The 9,954-nt window shown below is 35.7% G+C and overlaps 1 long non-coding RNA gene across 1 annotated transcript; it reads right to left on the reverse strand.

Annotated features, from left to right (window-relative positions):
• Nucleotides 1-224: 224 nt before the first annotated feature.
• Nucleotides 225-1,822, reverse strand: LOC136850756 (uncharacterized). The gene is made up of 2 exons (XR_010856723.1): nucleotides 1,473-1,822; nucleotides 225-819 (listed from the first exon to the last, which is right to left on the reverse strand). It is a non-coding gene; the product is annotated as an uncharacterized lncRNA (long non-coding RNA).
• Nucleotides 1,823-9,954: the final 8,132 nt, after the last annotated feature.

The raw sequence follows: 9,954 nt of genomic DNA on the forward strand, positions 1-9,954 counted from the left end.
TCGTTAATTCAAAATTCTGATTAGCTGGTCACGTTGGCCATCTATCAGATCTAATTTAAACATTTTAAATTAATCCATTTTTGAAATCGTTCTATCTACATAATCTATATATAGGAGTATATATACAGAAAAAGGAATTTATTGAAGTGTCAAAATCTCCAGTGCGTGTGTAATTTCTTGCCTCTCATTTTGATTTTTATCTTGGCCAGGGAAATTTAAAAAAATTGTATAATAAAATACATATAATTTGCTAAAACTTACAATATTAAATCGGAATTTAGCAAACAGAACAGGTTTTTTCACTGTTAGTAACAAAAAATATTAATGTATCTGATATTAGATAATTAAGTCGGGTTTAATTACAATTATTCTTTCACAATTAAGATCGCCTCTACTTTACAATTCAAGTTATTTTTAAATGTAAACAAATCCTAACTCCCGCCGGCGTCTTGTCGGCCTCCGAAGTGCCTATTCTCCCTTCTGCGCCTTCGGCGGAGAGTACGTGGGCGACGGAGGTGACGGAAGGGCGGTAGAAAGTTCGAGGAAGTCCGCGAGGGAGAAAGCTCTCTCCTATTGGACCCCGGATTAATAGAGTACCTCCATTAATCCTGATTAGACTGATGCTCGAATCTTCCTCTTTTCGAACTTAGTCCTCCATCATTTTCGGCAGGCCGAAAGCTCCCTCAGCCCCTTCCTACTTTGCCTCACATCCTCCCTCAGCTCGGTCGGAGACGACGATTTTCGCAGGTGATTTCAGGAGGCAGGCCTCCACCACGACGTCCTCCACCGCCACCACCATCGTCCCTCCCACAATTGCAGCTGGAATATAAGGAGCAACTATGAGGCGAGGAAGGAAAGCTGAAAACGTGGAAAATGAAGCTTTGTATCTTCCGAATATTTTGAGATGGTGACTATGGATAAGATTACGAAATCTCTCCCCAAAAATTCTGCTTGTAATAATATCTTAGTAAATGGAACACTATTTCATTTAGATGTTTATTGCCTTAAACAAAACCAAAGAGGTGCGCATAAACAAAAATCCACGAAGACACACAAGGTAAAGACAACCATAGTGGACTGTTCTGGAAATCTGATAATGATTTGAAAAGATCCTACTATAATTTGATATCTACCCTCCATTTTCAACACTTGACCCCTCAGGGGCTAGTAATAAACACGGCGACACAGTGTATGCGAGTCACTGTTTCGCCGTGTTTAGTACTAGTCCTGGGGGATAAAATAGTTTTGTATATACAGTAGTTTGAGAAAGTAATTGCCATAAGCCTTAACTGGGCTGTTTGGTAGATAGCATCTTAACTTTTGTTTAGGTAGCGAATAGCTCGGTAGATATCATATTATCGTAGCACCTTAGAAAATTATTCAGTTATCGGTAGTTATCATACTATTATAGCACCTTAGAAAATTATTCAGCTATCGGTAGATATCACACTAAGAAAATAACGTTAATTTACCTTCTTGGACGCTTTCCATAATTCCTATGGCGAATATAAAGCAAATGATCCCGTAGAATGAAGCCAGAGGCCCTTTGACGACATCAGCCGAGCAGAGGTAACTAAATGTCGAAGAATTTGATCGGCCATTGAGGTTTTATACCCCATAGTCATTCCTGTAGGAACACTTTCTTTCCCTTTAGGGGTCCTTTTCTTACTGCAAACCAGGATCCTTCTTCTCTGGATCCTGCTGCTAAATCACACAGGCTCCTTTTCGTTATGCACACCAAGTCGCATAAAAGGGTAGCAGACCAAATAACAACCGCATGATGATGATGGTTCATTCTTTGAACGAAAGAAAGAACTCGACTGACCATTGCTATTCCTCTGTTGTCTTCAACTGCCTTGAGGCAGTGCTGCCAGGTCAAGCTGTTAAAAATTCCCTACGCTGCCTGACAAAATTTCCATATTTGACTCAAATCTCCCTGTTGTATATATCTGTTACAAGACAAATTTCAACTGTTAACCTCTTTATATATATATAAACACACATGCGTCTCTGTATGTGTGCAGTGTTTGTAGACTAGCCCTTATGGAGGAGGGGATAGACGAAAGAAGTAAGGTATTCTGGTGTAGGGCAATGGTCGAAAGATTTTGAAGGAAAATGTAAATGACAGTGTTAGGGTAGTTATGATTTTAGGCCAATCGAGCAAGACCAACTTAAGACCCAGCAACAGCATATATACATACATATAAACACGTGTCTCTCTCTCCCCGTTAAAATCAAACCTTTTCAATATCTGGGATGCTCCTTCAATATAAAAATCAAGACATCGAAGTCTAAAACTATCCAACTGCTGCATACTGGTCTCGGCATGTCGTCTGGGGTGATGCAGCCACCAGACGTCCGAGATACGTTTCTGGCAATGAAAGAAAATAAGCAGGATCTCTTATTTTCACAGATGATAACGCTGCAGATTGTAGGAAGCTTGGTTTTATATAACATTCAAGTATGGTATGTAGGACTAGGACTGCAGAGGCTGCTGTGCAGCGTATAAATGTTTGGCTTTTTCAGCTTACATCTCTGTTTAAATCATTAAGAATGGGTGACACAAAATCAAGAAATTCTAAATACAGCTTGCTGAATGGATCATTGAGTCTCTGAAGAACAGATAAAGCTGCCACTAGCCTATCTTCCAAGGCAGCTTCAGCGAAAAAAGTTTCAGGGCTTAAAGTTGTTCAAGTAACCGTTTTACGGCAATATGCCGTGATGACCCTCTAGTCTGTCAGGGGTGTAATAGCTTGTGAGGTTTTACATTAGCAGATTCTTGGAATTCTTTCAAGATGGCAGTCTGCTTTGGTGACAAAAAGTAATTGTAAATATCACGGGTCATATCTTCAATCGATCTTGGCAACGATTTTCATGCATATGAAGCACAAAGATGGAAGGAATGGCATATACACCTCATTATACACAAGCTAGAGATGTCCTTCTTTAGTAGTGATGAGAGTGGTTGATGAACTTCCATCCAAACACTGGCCTCTTCAGCGGCTAAACCTATCAAGTTTTGTTTGTATGGGATATTTGCATCATTAAACATGTCTTCTGTACATTCATAATGGCTGTCCGCAGTAGCACTTTCTAATGGAACGAGTGTTAGGCATCCTTAATGCCCTTTGAGGTGGCAACTCTAGCAACAAGGGCAAGATGTTTCATACAATCCCCTATCAGTAGATCCGTCTACCATTGAGGAGAAACTATTTTTTCTAAGGTCAATTAACTCACTTTTCTAAAAGGTCATTTAACTCACTATTTTTTAGAAGGTCAATCAACTCATCGCTCCTCGTTCGACCAATGATATTTTTCACAACAGCTGTACATTTTGCTGTTACATTTGATTTTCTTTACAACCTCTTGAGTCTGCACCTATCACGTTCACAGCTGGCAGACGTTTATCCACAACCGAAAAGGGAGGATTATGTTCACTTATCACAGCAGCAAATCGTATTTTCGCTTCCTTCACTTTTTGTACTCAAACTTTCTCCGCTGACACTTGGCGATTCAAGTACACTGACTGACTGTCGAACACTTTCAGCAATCTTTTCATGATTGGTCCCTGCAGCATGTTTTTCTCTCTCAGACTTTCCAGCTTTCCCATCGGAATTACACAGTTTGCAATGGAAAAACAGAGGGCCTTTACTACTTTTTGTTAACCGACTTTTAAATCTGGGATCATTCTCCCACTTTTCTGCATATTTTTGTGTGTATGGTAGGCGTTTGAGCCTAGCTGGAGGGGTAGACATATCGGTATCAATAATCTCCTAAGAGAGAGAACATCAAATGTGCATTTTCAGCACTTTCCTACCGACAACTATTTTAAACTACGCACTAAACCCCGAGTCTGCCTTCTGCGGCTCAGAACACCTTTGTTGATGGAGACATTGTAATGAACACGTCTAAATCGAACCGAAGCGACGATAGTTCAAGAACGAGACGATTGCATCACGAGCTGCCGCCTAAATTTCTCTCTCTTCGTCTCTATTGCCACAGAGCATAATATATAACGGATTAACATAAAGCTACTTTTCCGAATTTCCCTATATTTTCTCTGTTAGTTTCCTGAAATTTCCCTATATTTTGGTGCATTTTCAAGTTTCTGCCTTGTTTCTCTGTACCCAACTGAATTACCCTAAAACGGAAATTTCCGTACCCTGGCAACACTGACATGTCGCGTGAGGTACCGTCAGTTTTTCCCCACAATGTTTAGTCTTGTTTACTTTTCTTTCTTTGAAAAACCAGTATCTTGTAGCATGTGCGTTGAGTTTTGTTTTTAAACTTTTTATCCAACGGTTAGTATCATCGACAATACAACAGGTTGCCATACTGATAGTGAAAAAGACGTATTTCACTATTTCACTAATTGTTTATTATTATTATTATTATTATTATTATTATTATTATTATCCTCGTTCATCATCAGTTGTTTCATTTAGAATGTTATTCACCTGCATAAACACGTTTCTCTACTTGCCAACATAGATCAGTCTCTTGAATATTTAAATTTTTTTTACATTTCCTTGATAGGATTATAGGATTTAACACTTTCCGTATTTCTCAGGATCTTTATGTGGATCTTATCCCAATTTGCTCAATTTTGTTATTCATGCAGGCCATGAAAAGTCGATGTATGTATGTATCAGATCGCATACGTGGTCAGAATAATGTACAGTATTTCTGTACCTGGAATTATTAATCAGTATTAAGAGAGAATACTGATAACCAAATCGAAACAAATCTTATGCTAATATGTGAATAAGGTCCTAAAAGGTTAGTTTTAAAAACGGGTTGTAGTTTTCCCAATAAGATAGAGATTTGCAATAACAGAAAACGGGTTCTATAGGTCATGTGATGACTGACTGGTCGAAGACTGGTAACTGTGTATCCATGAATCACTCTGTACCAAGAAACTGTAAATATCACTGTAACTCTTAAATTTATAATAGTAATTCCTTCACCCAATATTGGTAAACGCCATTTGCACCGCACCTGCAAAATATGGGTCACTTCTGTGGACTTTAAATTTACAAAAAGGATTAGCACTGCTTAACGAAGTTACCTAAATATGTAGGCCCTCTGCATCGCTTCAAAAATGGTAAACAAGCTCTTCTTGCCTTTGACAGGACAACACACGAGAGAGAGAGAGAGAGAGAGAGAGAGAGAGAGAGAGAGAGAGAGAGAGAGAGAGAGAGAGAGAGGTTGTAAACTGCGTTATGTACCTACGAATGCAAGCGCTACCGTATACTATCTCTCTCTCTCTCTCTCTCTCTCTCTCTCTCTCTCTCTCTCTCTCTCTCTCTCTCTCTTATATTTTATGTAACATCAGCAGTCAGCTATTACTGAACTGTACATAAAACAGTATATCCTAAACATAAGAAATGAATATAAATAAAAAAATTAATTAGCAAAAACATTTAGGAAAACCTTTCTATATGATTACTCATTTACCTAATTAATTAAGCACAAAGGGAATATGAAATTTTTTTATGACAGTAAATAGTTGTTGATACATGAAAGGACTTGAGTTTTTTATTTATTTATTTATTTATTTTTTGTCTGTTTGATTCAGTTTCCGTGTCAGTAATTATGAAGTAATTTTTACAGTCTTCCGGTGTCGCGATTTCACGTATCATGCTTATTTTGATATCAGCTAGAATAGTGTCGTTTTCAATATGTGGAAAAACCTTTGTTATAATCAAAATTCTTCAGTGAATATCCTTTATATGTTGTCTTTGATGCGTCTTAAAAATGGGAAAATCTTTTGAATTAAGCTGTGAACATTACTGCTATTTTATGTTTTTTTTTTGTTTATATTGAACTATTAAGTGTTTCAAAATCCTCGTTCAGTTTCCGTTAGAATCTCTCAGCAAGCTCTATAAAGTTTTCCCTACAAGTGAAAACATAATTTGATGCTATTTAAGTTTTCCATATAAAGGAAAACTGCATTTGATGCTATCTAAAGTTTTCCATATAAAGGACAACTGTACTGGATGCTTTAAAAGTTTTCCCTACAAAGGGTAACTGTATTTGATGCCCTATAAAGTTTCCCCTATAGAGGAAAACTGTATTGGATACTATATAAAGTTTTCCATATAAAGGAAAACTATATTTGATGCTATTTAAAATTTTCCATATAAAGGAAAACTGTATTGGATGCTATATAAAGTTTTACATATAAAGGAAAACTGTATTTGATGCCCTATAAAGTTTCCTCTATAAAGGGTAACTATTTGATGCTATATAAAGTCTTCCCTATAAAGGGTAACTATTTGATGCTATATAAAGTTTTCCCTATAGAGGAAAACTGTACTTGACGCTATAATTATAAAGGTTTCAGTACAGAGGAAAACTGTATTGGATGCTTTATAAAGTTTTCCCTATAAAGGGTAAATGTATTTGACGCTATATGAAGTTTTCCCTGTAGAGCAAAGCTGTATCTGATGCGTTTTACCCCGTGGAAGGAAAACACTTAAAAATGATAATTAGTGTTCGAGGCTCGGAAGACAAGCTAAAAATCCCAGTTAATGAAATAAAAACCCTAATTAATGATCATAATTCATCCCTTTAGAGTCTGTAGAGGGACAGGGCCAAGAATAAAAGCTAAATATATTTCAAAGATCAAGAAACTAGCACGGAATACTATATTCTTTCAAGAAAATCTACTTTTCATCTTATATATCAAAGTAACTTTTTGTTTATGTATGTATGTATGTATATATATATATATATATATATATATATATATATATATATATATATATATATATATAAATAGTCTTTTAAGAAAACTTATTTATCATTTAATGTATTAAAGTAATTTTTATATATATTATATATATATATATATATATATATATATAAAAATTGCTTTGATATATTAATAAAAAATAGGTTTTCTTAAAAGAATGTAATATTCAGTACTAGTTTCTTGATCCTTGAAATAGAATCATATATATATACATATACACACATATATATATATATATATATATATATATATATATATATATATATATATATATATATATATATACACACACAGAATATATATATTTATATATATGAAAACGCAAGCAATTACACGAACACTTTTTTTTATGCACTTGTAGAGATGCATCGAGACGCGTCTTCATTTACCCTTTATTGTTGCAGCGTCTTTCTCACTTTTTTTTTTTTTTTTTTTCTTTTGCCATGAAAGACATTTTCGGCGAATGTCTCCCGGGAACCTTCGCTTTCTCAAAAGAGACCTGAATGAGAAGCATTAAAAATCTTTTCCTTAGAAGACTGGGAAAGTTAATTGAGAGAGAGAGAGAGAGAGAGAGAGGGGCTATTTCTTGATATCTTGATAGGGTTTCCTTGAAGTACACATACCTTACACTATAGAGAGAGAGAGAGAGAGAGAGAGAGAGAGAGAAAAGGAAGAGATATGGAGAGAGGCGGTTTCTTGATATCTTTAAGAAGGTTTATAATCAAATTAGCACATACCTACACTATAGTAGCCACAGGAGAGAGAGAGAAATTAATTCCGAGGATTAGAGAGAGAGAGAAGTTTCAGAGAGAAAGAACGTTATTTCTTGATATCTTTAATCAATGTTTACGTAAGATTTAAAAAAATAATATCAAAATGTCTTTCAGATTCCTTTCATTAACAAACGGAAATAAAAGAGAGGTTTAAAGAGAGAGAGAGAGAGAGAGTTTTAGAGAACAGTCAGAGTATTTCATTGATTTTTTTATTAAATTGGCCTTATGCAATTATTATCCTGAATCTCGTACACTTACCTTACACTTTGGAAAGTAGCAGTCCAACTGTAGGGCTTTTCTGAAAGAGAGAAAGAGAGAGAGAGAGCGAGAGAGACCATTTCTTGATATCTTTCTGGGGTTTTCTTGAAGCACACATACCTTACACTATAGTAGCAAAGGAGAGAGAGAGAGAGAGAGAGAGAGGAGAGAGAGGATTTCCCAGTTCCAAGGCAGCCATACTTGCAACCCTGGATACTTGCCAGAAAGAAGAACAGAGGAATAATAATTCCTGCAACTATTGCCTATTCATGAGGGAAAGCACTCATCCTTCACAAACTACCGAGAAGTCGGAGGAGTTAAGACGAAATTCACGAAGCCGTAAAACATTCTGATTCTCTCTCTCTCTCTCTCTCTCTCTCTCTCTTCTCTAGCATAGCATCCTGGGTTGTAATAACGGAGTTATAGTTAGAGCAAAATTATTTCGCTGCAGTTTGGAAGGAGAGAGTAAAAAGTTACCATGGCCGAGTGCACGCGGATGGTATATTATGGCAAGAGGCGCAATGATGGCAATTTTTGTCCGGTTATCTAATTCGGATGTAATGTTTATAAGGAAGTACACACACCATCTACACACACACGTACACACATACGCAGATGTATATATATACATACATACATACATACATATATATATATATATATATATATATATATATATATATATATATATATATATATATATATATATATATATATAATATATATGACAATATCATAACAAATGAAATTAAGTTCTGTTACTTATGAATTATACCTTATATCCCTATATCATTCTTTTTGCATTTTCATTTTTGACAATTATTGATTAAAATAATTATATATTGCTTTTTGATCATCACGATATAGCAGAAATCACTAGTTATTGGAACAATCAACATGAAACATGGAAGAGTAAAGTATTATAAGTATTTGTACTCTCTCTCTCTCTCTCTCTCTCTCTCTCTCTGTCAGACAAAGAAATCATTAGCTGTTTCATTGCCGTACCTTAAGGCTCGTGCTTGAATGGGTGGGCTCTTCCCTTTCAGGTTTATCCGTATACACTTTCAGACGTCCCAGTGTTCGAGAATTTGGGAATTCCGTCCGTTAAATCTGCCCATAAAATGATGCAGAGGAAACCAGTTGATGTTTACTGCTGACCAAACAAATCTCTCTCTCTCTCTCTCTCTCTCTCTCTCTCTCTCTCTCTCTCTCTCGACTTCTAAGGATCCAGTTATATTACCCTAGACAAGCTCCACTTTATTCTCTAATGTCATTAGTACCATACGTCCTTGCTGAGATTTATTCTTCCTTTTACAAAGGCTTGTTCCTGTAATTGGAGAGGTTTGTTAAAGCATTCTCCCTGAAGCATTAGGTAAAAGCACTCTGTTTCAGCAACGTCACAGCCTACTTCAAGTCCGGAGTCTCTTCAGCGGTGTTGCCACGTTTCTATAAATAAATGTTTTGAATATTGATCTCTTCTTATTCGACAGGTATACTTTTTAGAGTTATGCTGACGGCATAGATAATAAGATGCTCGACATTTTCCGTTATTTGTGGGAAATATTCGATAACTAAATGGTCAGATAAGTTGTTTAACAATATCACAAAATATACAGACGTAATTCTTTTTGTGAGCCTAAGAATTCCTTTTATTTTTGGGAAAGCTTTTACTTCTTTGTGAACAACCTCTCTTCTCGCAAGTTTTAAAATGTTCTATTTTTGTATGTTGCATTACAGAACACAAGAAAAACAAAAAATGTCCATCTGTCTTAAGAACTGCTGACTCTTCCTTCAACTCATACCCCGGGTTTGTCCGATTCACTTCTAAAGAGACTAAGTAAAAGATAAAGAAAAAAGATACTCCAGGGATTGTAGAGCAAAGTTCCTTATTTCTTCTCTGACCCAATGCTGAGCGCCCGCTTTGCTTTTCTTAAAGAAATGTTTAGACAATTTTTTTTCGTAACTAGAAATTCTTAGAAGAAAGCTTGTCATTATATGCAATAGATCCATAAGACGAAAGCCAGTTTACATAACTTTTAGCCTTAGCTATAAAGGCTTCTTTTCCCTGTGGTTAGTTTTTTGTGTACATTCGAAATATGTAAATATGGGCCTTTATCTGCTAGAATATATTAAAATTTTGTATTTTAATATACGTACATGAATAAA

The sequence above is a fragment of the Macrobrachium rosenbergii genome, chromosome 22 (assembly GCF_040412425.1).
Source record: "Macrobrachium rosenbergii isolate ZJJX-2024 chromosome 22, ASM4041242v1, whole genome shotgun sequence".
Lineage (NCBI taxonomy): Eukaryota > Metazoa > Arthropoda > Malacostraca > Decapoda > Palaemonidae > Macrobrachium > Macrobrachium rosenbergii.